The following is a 19,798-nucleotide window of genomic DNA, read 5'->3' as shown; positions in this document are numbered from 1 at the left end:
ACAGTGAAAACTGCAGGAACTTCAAACCGGCACTAGGAAACAGACTGAGAAAGCAGAGAAAAAGTGTCTCCTGCAACACGTTCCCTTGGTGCTAGATGAACGAACGTCTCTCCACTTGCTCAGTTCTGAGAGAAAAGTGTGTTTGAAAGCCGTCCTTCAATTACCTTGTTGGGAACACAAAGTTTCTTTTCAGTAGCAAACTCCACTCATTGCATATATATGGGGAGTTACTAGTTCCAAAACTGTTTTACAGTGAAAACTGCAGGAACTTCAAACCGGAACTTGGAAACAGACTGAGAAAGCGGAGAAAAAGTGTCTCCTGCAACCCGTTCCCTTGGTGCTAGGTGTACGAACGTCTCTCCACTTGCTCAGTTCTGAGAGATAAGTGTGTGTGAAAGCCGTCCTTCAACTAGCTTGTTGGGAACACAAAGTATCTTTACAGTTGCAAACTCCATTCCATGCATATATATGGGGAGGTACAAGCTCCAACTCGGTTTTACAGTGAAAACTGCAGGAACTTCAAACCGGCACTAGGAAAAAGACTGAGAAAGCAGAGAAAAAGTGTCTCCTGCAACCCGTTCCCTTGGTGCTAGATGAACGAAAGTCTCTCCACTTGCTCAGTTCTGAGAGAAAATTGTGTTTGAAAGCCGTCCTTCAATTACCTTGTTGGGAACACAAAGTTTCTTTTCAGTAGCAAACTCCACTCATTGCATATATATGGGGAGTTACTAGTTCCAAATCTGTTTTACAGTGAAAACTGCAGGAACTTCAAACCGGCACTAGGAAACAGACTGAGAAACCAGAGAAAAAGTGTCTCCTGCAACCCCTTCCCTTGGTGCTAGATGAACGAACGTCTCTCCACTTCCTCAGTTCTGAGAGATAATTGTGTGTGAAAGCCGTTCTTCACCTAGCTTGTTGGGAACACAAAGTTTGTTTTCAGTTACAAACTCCATTGCATACATATATATGGGGAGGTGCAAGCTCCAACTCGTTTTGACAGTGAAAACTGCAGGAACTTCAAAACGGCACTAGGAAACAGACTGAGAAAGCAGAGAAAAAGTGTCTCCTGCAACCCGTTACCTTGGTGCTAGATGAACGAACGTCTCTCCAATTGCTCAGTTCTCAGAGATAAGTGTCTGTGAAAGCCGTCCTTCACCTAGATTGTTGGGAACACAAATTTTGTTTTCAGTTGCAAACTCCATTCCATACATATATATGCGGTGGTACTAGCCCCAACTCGGTTTTACAGTGAAAACTGCAGGAACTTCAAACCGGCACTAAGAAACAGACTGAGAAAGCAGAGAAAAAGTGTCTTCTGCAACCCGTTCCCTTGGTGCTAGATGAACGAATGTCTCTCCACTTGCTCAGTTCTAAGAGATAAGTGTGTTTGAAAGACGTCGTTCACATAGCTTGTTGGGAACACAAAGTTTCTTTTCAGTTGCAAATTTCACTCCATACATATATATCGGAAAGTACTAGTTCCAACTGTGTTTTACAGTGAAAACTGCAGGAACTTCAAACCGGCACTAGGAAACAGACTGAGAAAGCAGAGAAAAAGTGTCTCCTGCAACCCGTTCCCTTGGTGCTAGATGAACGAAAGTCTCTCCAATTTCTCAGTTCTGAGAAATAAGTGTGTGTGAAAGCCGTCGTTCACCTAGCTTGTTTGGAACACAAAGTTTCTTTTCAGTTGCAAACTCCATTCCATACGTATATATGGGGAGGTACAAGCTCCAACTCGGTTTGACAGTGAAAACTGCAGGAACTTCAAACCGGCACTACGAAACAGACTGAAAAAGCAGAGCAAAGTGTCTCCTGCAACCCGTTCCCTTGGTGCTAGATGAACGAACGTCTCTCCACCTGCTCAGTTCTGAGAGATAAGTGTGTGTGAAAGCCGTCCTTCACCTAGCTTTTTGGGAACACAAAGTTTCTTTTCAGATGCAAAATCCACTCCATACATATATAAGGGGAGGTACTAGTTCCAACTCGGTTTTACAGTGAAAACTGCAGGAACTTCAAACCGGCACTAGGAAACAGACAGAGAAAGCAGAGAAAAAGTGTCCCTGCAACCCGTTCCCTTGATGCTAGATGAACGAAAGTCTCTCCACTTGCTCAGTTCTGAGAGATAAGTGTGTGTGAAAGCCGTACTTCAAATAGCTTGTTGGGAACACAAAGGATCTTTTCACTTGCAAACTCCACTCCATACATATATAAGGGGAGGTACAAGCTCCAACTCGGTTTTACAGTGAAAACTGCAGGAATTTCAAACCGGCACTAGGAAACAGACTGAGAAAGCAGAAAATATGTCTCCTGCAAACTTTTCCCTTGGTGCTAGATGAACGAACGTCTCTCCACTTGCTCAGTTCTGAGAGAGAAGTGTGTGTGAAAGCCGTCCTTCACCTAGCTTGTTGTAAACACAAAGTTTCTTTTCAGTTGCAAACTCCATTCCATACATATATATGGGGATGTACTAGCTCCAACTAAGTTTTACAGTGAAAACTGCAGGAACTTCAAACCAGCACTAGGAAACAGACTGAGAAAGCAGAGAAAAATTGTCTCCTGCAACCCGTTCCCTTGGTGCTAGATGAACGAAAGTCTCGCCACTTGCTCAGTTCTGAGTGATAAGTGTGTGTGAAAGCCGCCCTTCACCTAGCTTGTTGGGAACACAAAGTTTCTTTTCAGTTGCAAACTCCATTCCATACATATATATGGAGTGGTACTAGCTCCAACTAGCTTTTACAGTGAAAACTGCAGGAACTTCAAACCGGCACTAGGAAACAGACTGAGAAAGCAGAGAAAAAGTTTCTCCGGCAACCCGTTCCCTTGGTGCTAGATGAACGAACCTCTCTCCACTTGCTCAGTTCTGAGAGATAAGTGTGTGTGAAAGCCGTCCTTCACCTAGCTTGTTGGGAACACAAAGTTTCTTTTCAGTTGCAAACTCCATTCCATACATATATATGGGGAGGTACAAGCTCCAAATCGGTTTGACAGTGAAAACTGCAGGAACTTCAAACCGGCACTAGGAAGCAGACTGAGAAACAGAGAAAAGAGTCTCCTGCAACCCGTTCCCTTGGTGCTAGACGAACGAACGTCTCTCCACTTGCTCAGTTCTGAAAAATAAGTGTGTGTGAAAGCCGTCCTTCACCTAGCTTGTTGGGAACACAAAGATTCTTTTCAGTTGCAAATTCCACTCCATACATATATATAGGAAAGTACTAGTTCCAATCTGTTTTACAGTGAAAACTGCAGGAACTTCAAACCGGCACTAGGAAACAGACTGAGAAAGCAGAGAAAAAGTGTCTCCTGCAACCCGTTCCTTTGGTGCTAGATGAACGAACGTCTCTCCACTTGCTCAGTTCTAAGAGATAAGTGTGTGTGAAAGCCGTCGTTCACCTAGCTTGTTGGGAACACAAAGTTTCTTTTCAGTTGCAAACTCCATTCCATACATATATATTGGGACGTACTAGCTCCAACTCTGTTTTACAGTGAAAACTGCAGGAACTTCAAACCGGCACTAGGAAACAGACAGAGAAAGCAGAGAAAAAGTGTTCCTGCAACCCGTTCCCTTGATGCTCTATGAACGAACGTCTCTCCACTTGCTCAGTTCTGAGAGATAAGTGTGTGTGAAAGCCGTACTTCAAATAGCTTGTTGGGAACACAAAGTTTCTTTTCACTTGCAAACTCCACTCCATACATATATAAGGGGAGGTACAAGCTCCAACTCGGTTTTACAGTGAAAACTGCAGGAATTTCAAACCGGCACTAGGAAACAGACTGAGAAAGCAGAAAAAAGTGTCTCCTGCAAACTTTTCCCTTGGTGCTAGATGAACGAACGTCTCTCCACTTGCTCAGTTCTGAGAGATAAGTGTGTGTGAAAGCCATCCTTCACCTAGCTTGTTGGAAACACAAAGTTTCTTTTCAGTTGCAAACTCCATTCCATACATATATATGGGGATGTACTAGCTCCAACTAAGTTTTACAGTGAAAACTGCAGGAAGTTCAAAACAGCACTAGGAAACAGACTGAGAAAGCAGAGAAAAAGTGTCTCCTGCAACCCGTTCCCTTGGTGCTAGATGAACGAACGTCTTGCCACTTGCTGAGTTCTGAGTGAAAAGTGTGTGTGAAAGCCGCCCTTCACCTAGCTTGTTGGGAACACAAAGTTTCTTTTCAGTTGCAAACTCCATTCCATACATATATATGGGGTGGTACTAGCTCCAACTAGCTTTTACAGTGAAAACTGCAGGAACTTCAAACCGGCACTAGGAAACAGACTGAGAAAGCAGAGAAAAAGTTTCTCCGGCAACCCGTTCCCTTGGTGCTAGATGAACGAACCTCTCTCCACTTGCTCAGTTCTGAGAGATAAGTGTGTGTGAAAGCCGTCCTTCACCTAGCTTGTTGGGAACACAAAGTTTCTTTTCAGTTGCAAACTCCATTCCATACATATATATGGGGAGGTACAAGCTCCAACTCGGTTTGACAGTGAAAACTGCAGGAACTTCAAGCCGTCACTAGGAAACAGACTGAGAAACAGAGAAAAAGTGTCTCCTGCAACCCGTTCCCTTGGTGCTAGATGAACGAACGTCTCTCCACTTGCTCAGTTCTGAGAGATAAGTGTGTGTGAAAGCCGTCCTTCACCTAGCTTGTTGGGAACACAAAGTTTCTTTTCAGTTGCAAATTTCACTCCATACATATATATCGAAAAGTACTAGTTCCTACTGTGTTTTACAGTGAAAACTGCAGGAACTTCAAACCGGCACTAGGAAACAGACTGAGAAAGCAGAGCAAAAGTGTCTCCTGCAACCCGTTCCCTTGGTACTAGATGAACGAACGTCTCTCCACTTGCTCAGTTCTGAGAGAAAAGTGTGCTTGAAAGCCGTCCTTCAATTACCTTGTTGGGAACACAAATTTTCTTTTCAGTAGCAAACTCCACTCATTGCATATATATGGGGAGTTACTAGTTCCAAATCTGTTTTACACTGAAAACTGCAGGAACTTCCAACCGGCACTAGGAAACAGACTGAGAAACTGGAGAAAAAGTGTCTCCTGCAACCCCTTCCCTTGGTGCTAGATGAACGAACGTCTATCCACTTGCTCAGTTCTGAGAGATATTTCTGTGTGAAAGCCGTCCTTCACCTAGATTGTTGGGAACACAAAGTTTCTTTTCAGTTGCAAACTCCATTCCATACATATATATGGGGAGGTACAAGCTCCAACTCGGTTTGACAAGGAAAACTGCAGGAACTTCAAACCGGCACTAGGAAACAGACTGAGAAAGCAGAGAAAAAGTGTCTCCTGCAACCCGTTCCCTTGGTGCTAGATGAACGAATGTCTCTCCACTTGCTCAGTTCTAAGAGATAAGTGTGTTTGAAAGCCGTCGTTCACCTAGCTTGTTGGGAACACAAAGTTTCTTTTCAGTTGCAAATTTCACTCCATACATATATATCGGAAAGTACTAGTTCCAATCTGTTTTACAGTGAAAACTGCAGGAAGTTCAAAACAGCACTAGGAAACAGACTGAGAAAGCAGAGAAAAAGTGTCTCCTGCAACCCGTTCCCTTGGTGCTAGATGAACGAACGTCTCTCCACTTGCTCAGTTGTGAGAAATAAGTGTGTGTGAAAGCCGTCCTTCACCTAGCTTGTTGGGAACACAAAGTTTCTTTTCAGTTGCAAACTCCATTCCATACATTTTTATGGGGTGGTACTAGCTCCAACTAGCTTTTACAGTGAAAACTGCAGGAACTTCAAACCGGCACTAGGAAGCAGACTGAGAAAGCAGAGAAAAAGTTTCTCCGGCAACCCGTTCCCTTGGTGCTAGATGAGAGAACCTCTCTCCACTTGCTCAGTTCTGAGAGATAAGTGTGTGTGAAAGCCGTCCTTCACCTAGCTTGTTGGGAACACAAAGTTTCTTTTCAGTTGCAAACTCCATTCCATACATATATATGGGGAGGTACAAGCTCCAACTCGGTTTGACAGTGAAAACTGCAGGAACTTCAAGCCGTCACTAGGAAACAGACTGAGAAACAGAGAAAAAGTGTCTCCTGCAACCCGTTCCCTTGGTGCTAGATGAACGAACGTCTCTCCACTTGCTCAGTTCTGAGAGATAAGTGTGTGTGAAAGCCGTCCTTCAACTAGCTTGTTGGGAACACAAAGTTTCTTTTCAGTTGCAAACACCATTCCATTCATATATATGGGGAGGTACAAGCTACAACTCGGTTTTACAGTGAAAACTGCAGGAACTTCAAACCGGCACTAGGAAACAGACTGAGAAAGCAGAGAAAAAGTGTCTCCTGCAACCCGTTCCCTTGGTGCTAGATGAACGAACGTCTCTCCACTTGCTCAGTTCTGAGAGAAAAGTGTGTTTCAAAGCCGTCCTTCAATTACCTTGTTGGGAACACAAAGTTTCTTTTCAGTAGCAAACTCCACTCATTGCATATATATGGGGAGTTACTAGTTCCAAATCTGTTTTACATTGAAAACTGCAGGAACTTCAAACCGGCACTAGGAAACAGACTGAGAAACCAGAGAAATAGTGTCTACTGCAACCCCTTCCCTTGGTGCTAGATGAACGAACGTCTCTCCACTTGCTCAGTTCTGAGAGATAATTGTGTGTGAAAGCCGTCCTTCACCTAGCTTGTTGGGAACACAAAGTTTCTTTTCAGTTGCAAACTCCATTCCATACATATATATGGGGAGGTACAAGCTCCAACTCGGTTTGACAATGAAAACTGCAGGAACTTCAAACCGGCACTAGGAAACAGACTGAGAAAGCAGAGCAAAAGTGTCTCCTGCAACCCGTTCCCTTGGTGCTAGATGAACGAACGTCTCTCCACTTGCTCAGTTCTGAGAGAAAATTGTGTTTGAAAGCCGTCCTTCAATTACCTTGTTGGGAACACAAAGTTTCTTTTCAGTAGCAAACTCCACTCATTGCATATATATGGGGAGTTACTAGTTCCAAATCTGTTTTACACTGAAAACTGCAGGAACTTCAAACCGGCACTAGGAAACAGACTGAGAAACTAGAGAAAAAGTGTCTCCTGCAACCTCTTCCCTTGGTGCTAGATGAACGAACGTCTCTCCACTTGCTCAGTTCTGAGAGATAATTGTGTGTGAAAGCCGTCCTTCACCTAGATTGTTGGGAACACAAAGTTTCTTTTCAGTTGCAAACTCCATTCCATACATATATATGGGGTGGTACTAGCTCCAACTCGGTTTTACAGTGAAAACTGCAGGAACTTCAAACCGGCACAAAGAAACAGACTGAGAAAGCAGAGAAAAAGTGTCTTCTGCAACCCGTTCCCTTGGTGCTAGGTGAACGAATGTGTCTCCACTTGCTCAGTTCTAAGAGATAAGTGTGTTTGAAAGCCGTCGTTCACCTAGCTTGTTGGGAACACAAAGTTTCTTTTCAGTTGCAAATTTCACTCCATACATATATATCGGAAAGTACTAGCTCCAAATCGGTTTTACAGTGAAAACTGCAGGAACTTCAAACCGGCACTAGGAAACAGACTGAGAAAGCAGAGAAAAAGTGTCTCCTGCAACCCGTTCCCTTCGTGCTAGATGAACGAACGTCTCTCCACTTGCTCAGTTCTGAGAGATATTTCTGTGTGAAAGCCGTCCTTCACCTAGCTTGTTGGGAACACAAAGTTTCTTTTCAGTTGCAATCTCCATTCCATACATATATATGGGGAGGTACTAGCTCCAACTCGGTTTTACAGTGAAAACGGCAGGAACTTCAAACCGGCACTAGGAAACAGACTGAGAAAGCAGAGAAAATGTGTCACCTGCAACCCGTTCCCTTGGTGCTAGATGAACGAACGTCTCTCCACTTTCTAAGTTCTGAGAGATAAGTGTGTGTGAAAGCCGTCCTTCACCTAGCTTTTTGGAAACACAAAGTTTCTTTTCAGTTGCAAACTCCATTCCATACATATATATAGGGAGGTACAAGCTCCAACTTGGTTTGACAGTGAAAACTGCAGGAACTTCAAACCAGCACTAGGAAACAGACTGAGAAAGCAGAGCAAAAGTGTCTCCTGCAACCCGTTCCCTTGGTGCTAGATGAACGAACGTCTCTCCACCTGCTCAGTTCTGAGAGATAAGTGTGTGTGAAAGCCGTCCTTCACCTAGCTTGTTGGGAACACAAAGTTTCTTTTCAGTTGCAAACTCCACTCCATACATATATATGGGGAGGTACTAGCTCCAACTCGGTTTTACAGTGAAAACTGCAGGAACTTCAAAATGGCACTAGGAAGCAGACTGAGAAAGCAGAGAAAAACTGTCTCCTGCAACGCGTTCCCTTGGTGCTAGATGAACGAACGTCTCTCCACTTGCTCAGTTCTGAAGATATGTGTGTGTGAAAGCTGTCCTTCACCTAGCTTGTTGGGAACACAAAGTTTCTTTTCAGTTGCAAACTCCATTCCATATATATATATGGGGTGGTACTAGCTCCAACTCGGTTTGACATTGAAAACTGCAGGAACTTCAAACCGGAACTTGGAAACAGTCTGAGAAAGCGGAGAAAAAGTGTCTCCTGCAACCAGTTCCCTTGGTGCTAGATGAACGAACGTCTCTCCACTTGCTCAGTTCTGAGAGATAAGTGTGTGTAAAAGCCGTCCTTCAACTAGCTTGTTGGGAACACAAAGTTTCTTTTCAGTTGCAAACAACATTCCATGCATATATATGGGGAGGTACAAGCTACAACTCGATTTTACAGTGAAAACTGCAGGAAATTCAAACCGGCACTAGGAATCAGACTGAGAAAGCAGAGAAAAAGTGTCTCCTGCAACACGTTCCCTTGGTGCTAGATGAACGAACGTCTCTCCACTTGCTCAGTTCTGAGAGAAAAGTGTGTTTGAAAGCCGTCCTTCAATTACCTTGTTGGGAACACAAAGTTTCTTTTCAGTAGCAAACTCCACTCATTGCATATATATGGGGAGTTACTAGTTCCAAATCTGTTTTACAGTGAAAACTGCAGGAACTTCAAACCGGCACTAGGAAACAGACTGAGAAACCAGAGAAAAAGTGCCTCCTTCAACCCCTTCCCTTGGTGCTAGATGGACGAACGTCTCTCCACTTGCTCAGTTCTGAGAGATAATTGTGTGTGAAAGCCGTCCTTCACCTAGCTTGTTGGGAACACAAAGTTTCTTTTCATTGCAAACTCCATTCCATACATATATATGGGGAGGTACAAGCTCCAACTCGGTTTGGCAGTGAAAACTGCAGGAACTTCAAACCGGCACTAGGAAACAGACTGAGAAAGCAGAGAAAAAGTGTCTCCTGCAACCCGTTCCCTTGGTGCTAGGTGAACGAACGTCTCTCCAATTGCTCAGTTCTCAGAGATAAGTGTGTGTGAAAGCCGTCCTTCACCTAGATTGTTGGGAACACAAAGTTTCTTTTCAGTTGCAAACTCCATTCGATACATATATATGGGGTGGTACTAGCTCCAACTCGGTTTTACAGTGAAAACTGCAGGAACTTCAAACCGGCACTAAGAAACAGACTGAGAAAGCAGAGAAAAAGTGTCTTCTGCAACCCGTTCCCTTGGTGCTAGATGAACGAATGTCTCTCCACTTGCTCAGTTCAAAGAGGTAAGTGTGTCTGAAAGCCGTCGTTCACCTAGCTTGTTGGGAACACAAAGTTTCTTTTCAGTTGCAAATTTCACTCCATACATATATATCGGAAAGTACTAGTACCAACTGTGTTTTACAGTGAAAACTGCAGGAACTTCAAACCGGCACTAGGAAACAGACTGAGAAAGCAGAGCAAAAGTGTCTCCTGCAAACCGTTCCCTAGGTGCTAGATGAACGAACGTCTCTCCACTTGCTCAGTTCTGAGAGATAAGTGTGTGTAAAAGCCGTCCTTCACCTAGCTTGTTGGGAACACAAAGTTTCTTTTCAGTTGCAAACTCCACTCCATACATATATATGGGGAGGTACTAGCTCCAACTCGGTTTTACAGTGAAAACTGCAGGAACTTCAAACCGGCACTAGGAAACAGACTGAGAAAGCAGAGAAAATGTGTGACCTGCAACCCGTTCCCTTGGTGCTAGATGAACGAACGTCTCTCCAATTGCTCAGTTCTGAGAGATAAGTGTGTGTGAAAGCCGTCCTTCACCTAGCTTTTTGGAAACACAAAGTTTGTTTTCAGTTGCTAACTCCATTCCATACATATATATGGGGAGGTACTAGGTCCAAGTCGGTTTTACAGTGAAAACTGCAGGAACTTCAAACCGGCACTAGGAAACAGACTGAGAAAGCAGAGAAAAAGTGTCTCCTGCAACGCGTTCCCTTGGTGCTAGATGAACGAACGTCTCTCCACTTGCTCAGTTCTGAGAGATATGTGTGTGTGAAAGCCGTCCTTCACCTAGCTTGTTGGTAACACAAAGTATCTTTTCAGTTGCAAACTCCATTCAATATATATATATGGGGTGGTACTAGCTCCAACTCGGTTTGACATTGAAAACTGCAGGAACTTCAAACCGGAACTTGGAAACAGACTGAGAAAGCGGAGAAAAAGTGTCTCCTGCAACCAGTTCCCTTGGTGCTAGATGAACGAACGTCTCTCCACTTGCTCAGTTCTGAGAGATAAGTGTGTGTGAAAGCCGTCCTTCAACTAGCTTGTTGGGAACACAAAGTTTCTTTTCAGTTGCAAACAACATTCCATGCATATATATGGGGAGGTACAAGCTACAACTCGATTTTACAGTGAAAACTGCAGGAACTTCAAACCGGCACTAGGAAACAGACTGAGAAAGCAGAGAAAAAGTGTCTCCTGCAACACGTTCCCTTGGTGCTAGATGAACGAACGTCTCTCCACTTGCTCAGTTCTGAGAGAAAAGTGTGTTTGAAAGCCGTCCTTCAATTACCTTGTTGGGAACACAAAGTTTCTTTTCAGTAGCAAACTCCACTCATTGCATATATATGGGGAGTTACTAGTTCCAAAACTGTTTTACAGTGAAAACTGCAGGAACTTCAAACCGGCACTAGGAAACAGACTGAGAAACCAGAGAAAAAGTGTCTCCTTCAACCCCTTCCCTTGGTGCTAGATGAACGAACGTCTCTCCACTTGCTCAGTTCTGAGAGATAATTGTGTGTGAAAGCCGTCCTTCACCTAGCTTGTTGGGAACACAAAGTTTCTTTTCAGTTGCAAACTCCATTCCATACATATATATGGGGAGGTACAAGCTCCAACTCGGTTTGGCAGTGAAAACTGCAGGAACTTCAAACCGGCACTAGGAAACAGACTGAGAAAGCAGAGAAAAAGTGTCTCCTGCAACCCGTTCCCTTGGTGCTAGATGAACGAACGTCTCTCCACCTGCTCAGTTCTGAGATAAGTGTGTGTGAAAGCCGTCCTTCACATAGCTTGTTGGGAACACAAAGTTTCTTTTCAGTTGCAAACTCCACTCCATACATATATATGGGGGGTACTAGCTCCAACTCGGTTTTACAGTGAAAACTGCAGGAACTTCAAACCGGTACTAGGAAACAGACTGAGAAAGCAGAGAAAAAGTGTCTCCTGCAACCCGTTCCCTTGGTGCTAGATGAACGAACGTCTCTCCAATTTCTCAGTTCTGAAAAATAAGTGTGTGTGAAAGCCGTCGTTCACCTAGCTTGTTGGGAACACAAAGTTTCTTTTCAGTTGCAAACTCCATTCCATACATATATATGGGGAGGTACAAGCTCCAACTCGGTTTTACAGTGAAAACTGCAGGAACTTCAAACCGGCACTAGGAAACAGACTGAGAATGCAGAGCAAAAGTGTCTCCTGCAACCCGTTCCCTTGGTGCTAGATGAACGAACGTCTCTCCACCTGCTCAGTTCTGAGATAAGTGTGTGTGAAAGCCGCCCTTCACCTAGCTTGTTGGGAACACAAAGATTTTTTTCAGTTGCAAATTCCACTCCATACATATATATATGAAAGTACTAGTTCCACCACTGTTTTACAGTGAAAACTGCAGGAACTTTAAAATGGCACTAGGAAACAGACTGAGAAAGCAGAGAAAAAGTGTCTCCTGCAACCCGTTCCCTTGGTGCTAGATGAACGAACGTCTCTCCACTTGCTCAGTTCTGAGAGATAAGTGTGTGTGAAAGCCGTCCTTCACCTAGCTTGTTGGGAACACAAAGTTTCTTTTCAGTTGCAAACTCCACTCCATACATATATAAGGGGAAGTTCTAGTTCCAACTCTGTTTTACAGTGAAAACTGCAGGAACATCAAACCGGCACTAGGAAACAGACTGAGAAAGTAGAGAAAAAGTTTCTACTGCAAACCGTTCCCTTGGTGCTAGATAAACGAACGTCTCTCCACTTGCTCAGTTCTGAGAGATAAGTGTGTGTGAAAGCCGTCCTTCACCTAGCTTGTTGGGAACACATAGTTTCTTTTCAGTTGCAAACTCCACTCCATACATATATATGGGGAAGTTCTAGTTCCAACCCTGTTTTACAGTGAAAACTGCAGGAACTTCAAACCGGCACTAGGAAACAGACTGAGAAAGCAGAGAAAAAGTGTCTCCTGCAACCCGTTCCCTTGGTGCTAGATGAACGAACGTCTCTGTACCTGCTCAGTTCTGAGACATAAGTGTGTGTGAAAGCCGTCCTTCACCTAGCTTGTTGGGAACACAAAGATTCTTTTCAGTTGCAAATTCCACTCCATACATATATATAGGAAAGTAATAGTTCCACTCTGTTTTACAGTGATAACTGCAGGAACTTCAAACCGGCACTAGGAAACAGACTGAGAAAGCAGAGAAAAAGTGTCTCCTGCAACCCGTTCCCTTGGTGCTAAATGAACGAAAGTCTCTCCAAATGCTCAGTTCTAAGAGATAAGTGTGCGTGAAAGCCGTCGTTCACCTAGCTTGTTGGGAACACAAAGTTTCTTTTCAGTTGCAAACTCCATTCCATACATATATATGGGGAGGTACAAGCTCCAACTCGGTTTTACAGTGAAAACTGCAGGAACTTCAAAACAGCACTTGGAAACAGACTGAGATAGCAGAGAAAAAGTGTCTCCTGCAACCCGTTCCCTTGGTGCTAGATGAACGAACGTCTCTCCACTTGCTCAGTTCTGAGAGATATGTGTGTGTGAAAGCCGTCCTTCAACTAGCTTGTTGGGAACACAAAGTTTCTTTTCAGTCGCAACTCCACTCCATACATATATATGGGGTGGTACTTGTTCCAACACGGTTTTACAGTGAAAACTGCAGGAACTTCAAGCCGTCACTAGGAAACAGACTGAGAAAGCAGAGAAAAAGTTTCTCCTGCAAACCGTTCCCTTGGTGCTAGATGAACGGACGTCTCTGTACCTGCTCAGTTCTGAGAGATAAATGTGTGTGAAAGCCGTCCTTCACCTAGCTTGTTGGAAACACAAAGTTTCTTTTCAGTTGCAAACTCCATTCCATACATATATATGGGGATTTACTAGCTCCAACTATGTTTTACAGTGAAAACTGCAGGAACTTCAAACCGGCACTAGGAAACAGACTGAGAAAGAAGAGAAAAAGTGTCTCCGGCAACCCGTTCCCTTGGTGCTAGATGAACGAACCTCTCTCCACTTGCTCAGTTCTGAGAGATAAGTGAGTGTGAAAGCCGTCCTTCACCTAGCTTGTTGGGAACACAAAGTTTCTTTTCAGTTGCAAACTCCATTCCATACATATATATGGGGAGGTACAAGCTCCAACTCGGTTTGACAGTGAAAACTGCAGGAACTTCAAACCGGCACTAGGAAACAGACTGAGAAAGCAGAGAAAAAGTGTCTCCTGCAACCCGTTCCCTTGGTGCTAGATGAACGAACGTCTCTCCAATTTCTCAGTTCTGAGAATTAAGTGTGTGTGAAAGCCGTCGTTCACCTAGCTTGTTGGGAACACAAAGTTTCTTTTCAGTTGCAAACTCCATTCCATACATATATATGGGGAGGTACAAGCTCCTACTCGGTTTGACAGTGAAAACTGCAGGAACTTCAAACCGGCACTAGGAAACAGACTGAGAATGCAGAGCAAAAGTGTCTCCTGCAACCCGTTCCCTTGGTGCTAGATGAACGAACGTCTCTCCACCTGCTCAGTTCTGAGATAAGTGTGTGTGAAAGCCGTCCTTCACCTAGCTTGTTGGGAACACAAAGTTTCTTTTCAGTTGCAAACTCCATTCCATACATATATATGGGGAGGTACTAGCTCCAAGTCGGTTTTACAGTGAAAACTGCAGGAACTTCAAACCGGCACTAGGAAACAGACTGAGAAAGCAGAGAAAAAGTGTCTCCTGCAACCCGTTCCCTTGGTGCTAGATGAACGAACGTCTCTCCAATTTCTCAGTTCTGAGAAATAAGTGTGTGTGAAAGCCGTCGTTCACCTAGCTTGTTGGGAACACAAAGTTTCTTTTCAGTTGCAAACTCCATTCCATACATATATATGGGGAGGTACAAGCTCCAACTCGGTTTGACAGTGAAAACTGCCGGAACTTCAAACCGGCACTAGGAAACAGACTGAGAATGCAGAGCAAAAGTGTCTCCTGCAACCCGTTCCCTTGGTGCTAGATGAACGAACGTCTCTCCACCTGCTCAGTTCTGAGATAAGTGTGTGTGAAAGCCGCCCTTCACCTAGCTTGTTGGGAACACAAAGATTTTTTTCAGTTGCAAATTCCACTCCATACATATATATATGAAAGTACTAGTTCCACCACTGTTTTACAGTGAAAACTGCAGGAACTTTAAAATGGCACTAGGAAACAGACTGAGAAAGCAGAGAAAAAGTGTCTCCTGCAACCCGTTCCCTTGGTGCTAGATGAACGAACGTCTCTCCACTTGCTCAGTTCTGAGAGATAAGTGTGTGTGAAAGCCGTCCTTCACCTAGCTTGTTGGGAACACAAAGTTTCTTTTCAGTTGCAAACTCCACTCCATACATATATAAGGGGAAGTTCTAGTTCCAACTCTGTTTTACAGTGAAAACTGCAGGAACATCAAACCGGCACTAGGAAACAGACTGAGAAAGTAGAGAAAAAGTTTCTACTGCAAACCGTTCCCTTGGTGCTAGATGAACGAACGTCTCTCCACTTGCTCAGTTCTGAGAGATAAGTGTGTGTGAAAGCCGTCCTTCACCTAGCTTGTTGGGAACACATAGTTTCTTTTCAGTTGCAAACTCCACTCCATACATATATATGGGGAAGTTCTAGTTCCAACCCTGTTTTACAGTGAAAACTGCAGGAACTTCAAACCGGCACTAGGAAACAGACTGAGAAAGCAGAGAAAAAGTGTCTCCTGCAACCCGTTCCCTTGGTGCTAGATGAACGAACGTCTCTGTACCTGCTCAGTTCTGAGACATAAGTGTGTGTGAAAGCCGTCCTTCACCTAGCTTGTTGGGAACACAAAGATTCTTTTCAGTTGCAAATTCCACTCCATACATATATATAGGAAAGTACTAGTTCCACTCTGTTTTACAGTGATAACTGCAGGAACTTCAAACCGGCACTAGGAAACAGACTGAGAAAGCAGAGAAAAAGTGTCTCCTGCAACCCGTTCCCTTGGTGCTAAATGAACGAAAGTCTCTCCAAATGCTCAGTTCTAAGAGATAAGTGTGCGTGAAAGCCGTCGTTCACCTAGCTTGTTGGGAACACAAAGTTTCTTTTCAGTTGCAAACTCCATTCCATACATATATATGGGGAGGTACAAGCTCCAACTCGGTTTTACAGTGAAAACTGCAGAAACTTCAAAACAGCACTTGGAAACAGACTGAGATAGCAGAGAAAAAGTGTCTCCTGCAACCCGTTCCCTTGGTGCTAGATGAACGAACGTCTCTCCACTTGCTCAGTTCTGAGAGATATGTGTGTGTGAAAGCCGTCCTTCAACTAGCTTGTTGGGAACACAAAGTTTCTTTTCAGTCGCAACTCCACTCCATACATATATATGGGGTGGTACTTGTTCCAACACGGTTTTACAGTGAAAACTGCAGGAACTTCAAGCCGTCACTAGGAAACAGACTGAGAAAGCAGAGAAAAAGTGTCTTCTGCAACCCGTTCCCTTGGTGCTAGGTGAACGAATGTGTCTCCACTTGCTCAGTTCTAAGAGATAAGTGTGTTTGAAAGCCGTCGTTCACCTAGCTTGTTGGGAACACAAAGTTTCTTTTCAGTTGCAAATTTCACTCCATACATATATATCGGAAAGTACTAGCTCCAAATCGGTTTTACAGTGAAAACTGCAGGAACTTCAAACCGGCACTAGGAAACAGACTGAGAAAGCAGAGAAAAAGTGTCTCCTGCAACCCGTTCCCTTCGTGCTAGATGAACGAACGTCTCTCCACTTGCTCAGTTCTGAGAGATATTTCTGTGTGAAAGCCGTCCTTCACCTAGCTTGTTGGGAACACAAAGTTTCTTTTCAGTTGCAATCTCCATTCCATACATATATATGGGGAGGTACTAGCTCAAACTCGGTTTTACAGTGAAAACTGCAGGAACTTCAAACCGGCACTAGGAAACAGACTGAGAAAGCAGAGAAAATGTGTCACCTGCAACCCGTTCCCTTGGTGCTAGATGAACGAACGTCTCTCCACTTTCTAAGTTCTGAGAGATAAGTGTGTGTGAAAGCCGTCCTTCACCTAGCTTTTTGGAAACACAAAGTTTCTTTTCAGTTGCAAACTCCATTCCATACATATATATAGGGAGGTACAAGCTCCAACTTGGTTTGACAGTGAAAACTGCAGGAACTTCAAACCAGCACTAGGAAACAGACTGAGAAAGCAGAGCAAAAGTGTCTCATGCAACCCGTTCCCTTGGTGCTAGATGAACGAACGTCTCTCCACCTGCTCAGTTCTGAGAGATAAGTGTGTGTGAAAGCCGTCCTTCACCTAGCTTGTTGGGAACACAAAGTTTCTTTTCAGTTGCAAACTCCACTCCATACATATATATGGGGAGGTACTAGCTCCAACTCGGTTTTACAGTGAAAACTGCAGGAACTTCAAAATGGCACTAGGAAGCAGACTGAGAAAGCAGAGAAAAACTGTCTCACGCAACGCGTTCCCTTGGTGCTAGATGAACGAACGTCTCTCCACTTGCTCAGTTCTGAAGATATGTGTGTGTGAAAGCTGTCCTTCACCTAGCTTGTTGGGAACACAAAGTTTCTTTTCAGTTGCAAACTCCATTCCATATATATATATGGGGTGGTACTAGCTCCAACTCGGTTTGACATTGAAAACTGCAGGAACTTCAAACCGGAACTTGGAAACAGTCTGAGAAAGCGGAGAAAAAGTGTCTCCTGCAACCAGTTCCCTTGGTGCTAGATGAACGAACGTCTCTCCACTTGCTCAGTTCTGAGAGATAAGTGTGTGTAAAAGCCGTCCTTCAACTAGCTTGTTGGGAACACAAAGTTTCTTTTCAGTTGCAAACAACATTCCATGCATATATATGGGGAGGTACAAGCTACAACTCGATTTTACAGTGAAAACTGCAGGAACTTCAAACCGGCACTAGGAATCAGACTGAGAAAGCAGAGAAAAAGTGTCTCCTGCAACACGTTCCCTTGGTGCTAGATGAACGAACGTCTCTCCACTTGCTCAGTTCTGAGAGAAAAGTGTGTTTGAAAGCCGTCCTTCAATTACCTTGTTGGGAACACAAAGTTTCTTTTCAGTAGCAAACTCCACTCATTGCATATATATGGGGAGTTACTAGTTCCAAATCTGTTTTACAGTGAAAACTGCAGGAACTTCAAACCGGCACTAGGAAACAGACTGAGAAACCAGAGAAAAAGTGCCTCCTTCAACCCCTTCCCTTGGTGCTAGATGGACGAACGTCTCTCCACTTGCTCAGTTCTGAGAGATAATTGTGTGTGAAAGCCGTCCTTCACCTAGCTTGTTGGGAACACAAAGTTTCTTTTCATTGCAAACTCCATTCCATACATATATATGGGGAGGTACAAGCTCCAACTCGGTTTGGCAGTGAAAACTGCAGGAACTTCAAACCGGCACTAGGAAACAGACTGAGAAAGCAGAGAAAAAGTGTCTCCTGCAACCCGTTCCCTTGGTGCTAGATGAACGAACGTCTCTCCAATTGCTCAGTTCTCAGAGATAAGTGTGTGTGAAAGCCGTCCTTCACCTAGATTGTTGGGAACACAAAGTTTCTTTTCAGTTGCAAACTCCATTCGATACATATATATGGGGTGGTACTAGCTCCAACTCGGTTTTACAGTGAAAACTGCAGGAACTTCAAACCGGCACTAAGAAACAGACTGAGAAAGCAGAGAAAAAGTGTCTTCTGCAACCCGTTCCCTTGGTGCTAGATGAACGAATGTCTCTCCACTTGCTCAGTTCAAAGAGGTAAGTGTGTCTGAAAGCCGTCGTTCACCTAGCTTGTTGGGAACACAAAGTTTCTTTTCAGTTGCAAATTTCACTCCATACATATATATCGGAAAGTACTAGTACCAACTGTGTTTTACAGTGAAAACTGCAGGAACTTCAAACCGGCACTAGGAAACAGACTGAGAAAGCAGAGCAAAAATGTCTCCTGCAAACCGTTCCCTAGGTGCTAGATGAACGAACGTCTCTCCACTTGCTCAGTTCTGAGAGATAAGTGTGTGTAAAAGCCGTCCTTCACCTAGCTTGTTGGGAACACAAAGTTTCTTTTCAGTTGCAAACTCCACTCCATACATATATATGGGGAGGTACTAGCTCCAACTCGGTTTTACAGTGAAAACTGCAGGAACTTCAAACCGGCACTAGGAAACAGACTGAGAAAGCAGAGAAAATGTGTGACCTGCAACCCGTTCCCTTGGTGCTAGATGAACGAACGTCTCTCCAATTGCTCAGTTCTGAGAGATAAGTGTGTGTGAAAGCCGTCCTTCACCTAGCTTTTTGGAAACACAAAGTTTGTTTTCAGTTGCTAACTCCATTCCATACATATATATGGGGAGGTACTAGGTCCAAGTCGGTTTTACAGTGAAAACTGCAGGAACTTCAAACCGGCACTAGGAAACAGACTGAGAAAGCAGAGAAAAAGTGTCTCCTGCAACGCGTTCCCTTGGTGCTAGATGAACGAATGTCTCTCCACTTGCTCAGTTCTGAGAGATATGTGTGTGTGAAAGCCGTCCTTCACCTAGCTTGTTGGTAACACAAAGTATCTTTTCAGTTGCCAACTCCATTCAATATATATATATGGGGTGGTACTAGCTCCAACTCGGTTTGACATTGAAAACTGCAGGAACTTCAAACCGGAACTTGGAAACAGACTGAGAAAGCGGAGAAAAAGTGTCTCCTGCAACCAGTTCCCTTGGTGCTAGATGAACGAACGTCTCTCCACTTGCTCAGTTCTGAGAGAAAAGTGTGTTTGAAAGCCGTCCTTCAATTACCTTGTTGGGAACACAAAGTTTCTTTTCAGTAGCAAACTCCACTCATTGCATATATATGGGGAGTTACTAGTTCCAAAACTGTTTTACAGTGAAAACTGCAGGAACTTCAAACCGGCACTAGGAAACAGACTGAGAAACCAGAGAAAAAGTGTCTCCTTCAACCCCTTCCCTTGGTGCTAGATGAACGAACGTCTCTCCACTTGCTCAGTTCTGAGAGATAATTGTGTGTGAAAGCCGTCCTTCACCTAGCTTGTTGGGAACACAAAGTTTCTTTTCAGTTGCAAACTCCATTCCATACATATATATGGGGAGGTACAAGCTCCAACTCGGTTTGGCAGTGAAAACTGCAGGAACTTCAAACCGGCACTAGGAAACAGACTGAGAAAGCAGAGAAAAAGTGTCTCCTGCAACCCGTTCCCTTGGTGCTAGATGAACGAACGTCTCTCCACCTGCTCAGTTCTGAGATAAGTGTGTGTGAAAGCCGCCCTTC

Source organism: Camelus bactrianus, chromosome 3 (genome assembly GCF_048773025.1).
Source record: "Camelus bactrianus isolate YW-2024 breed Bactrian camel chromosome 3, ASM4877302v1, whole genome shotgun sequence".
Classification (NCBI taxonomy): domain Eukaryota; kingdom Metazoa; phylum Chordata; class Mammalia; order Artiodactyla; family Camelidae; genus Camelus; species Camelus bactrianus.
This window is presented reverse-complemented; position numbering follows the sequence as displayed.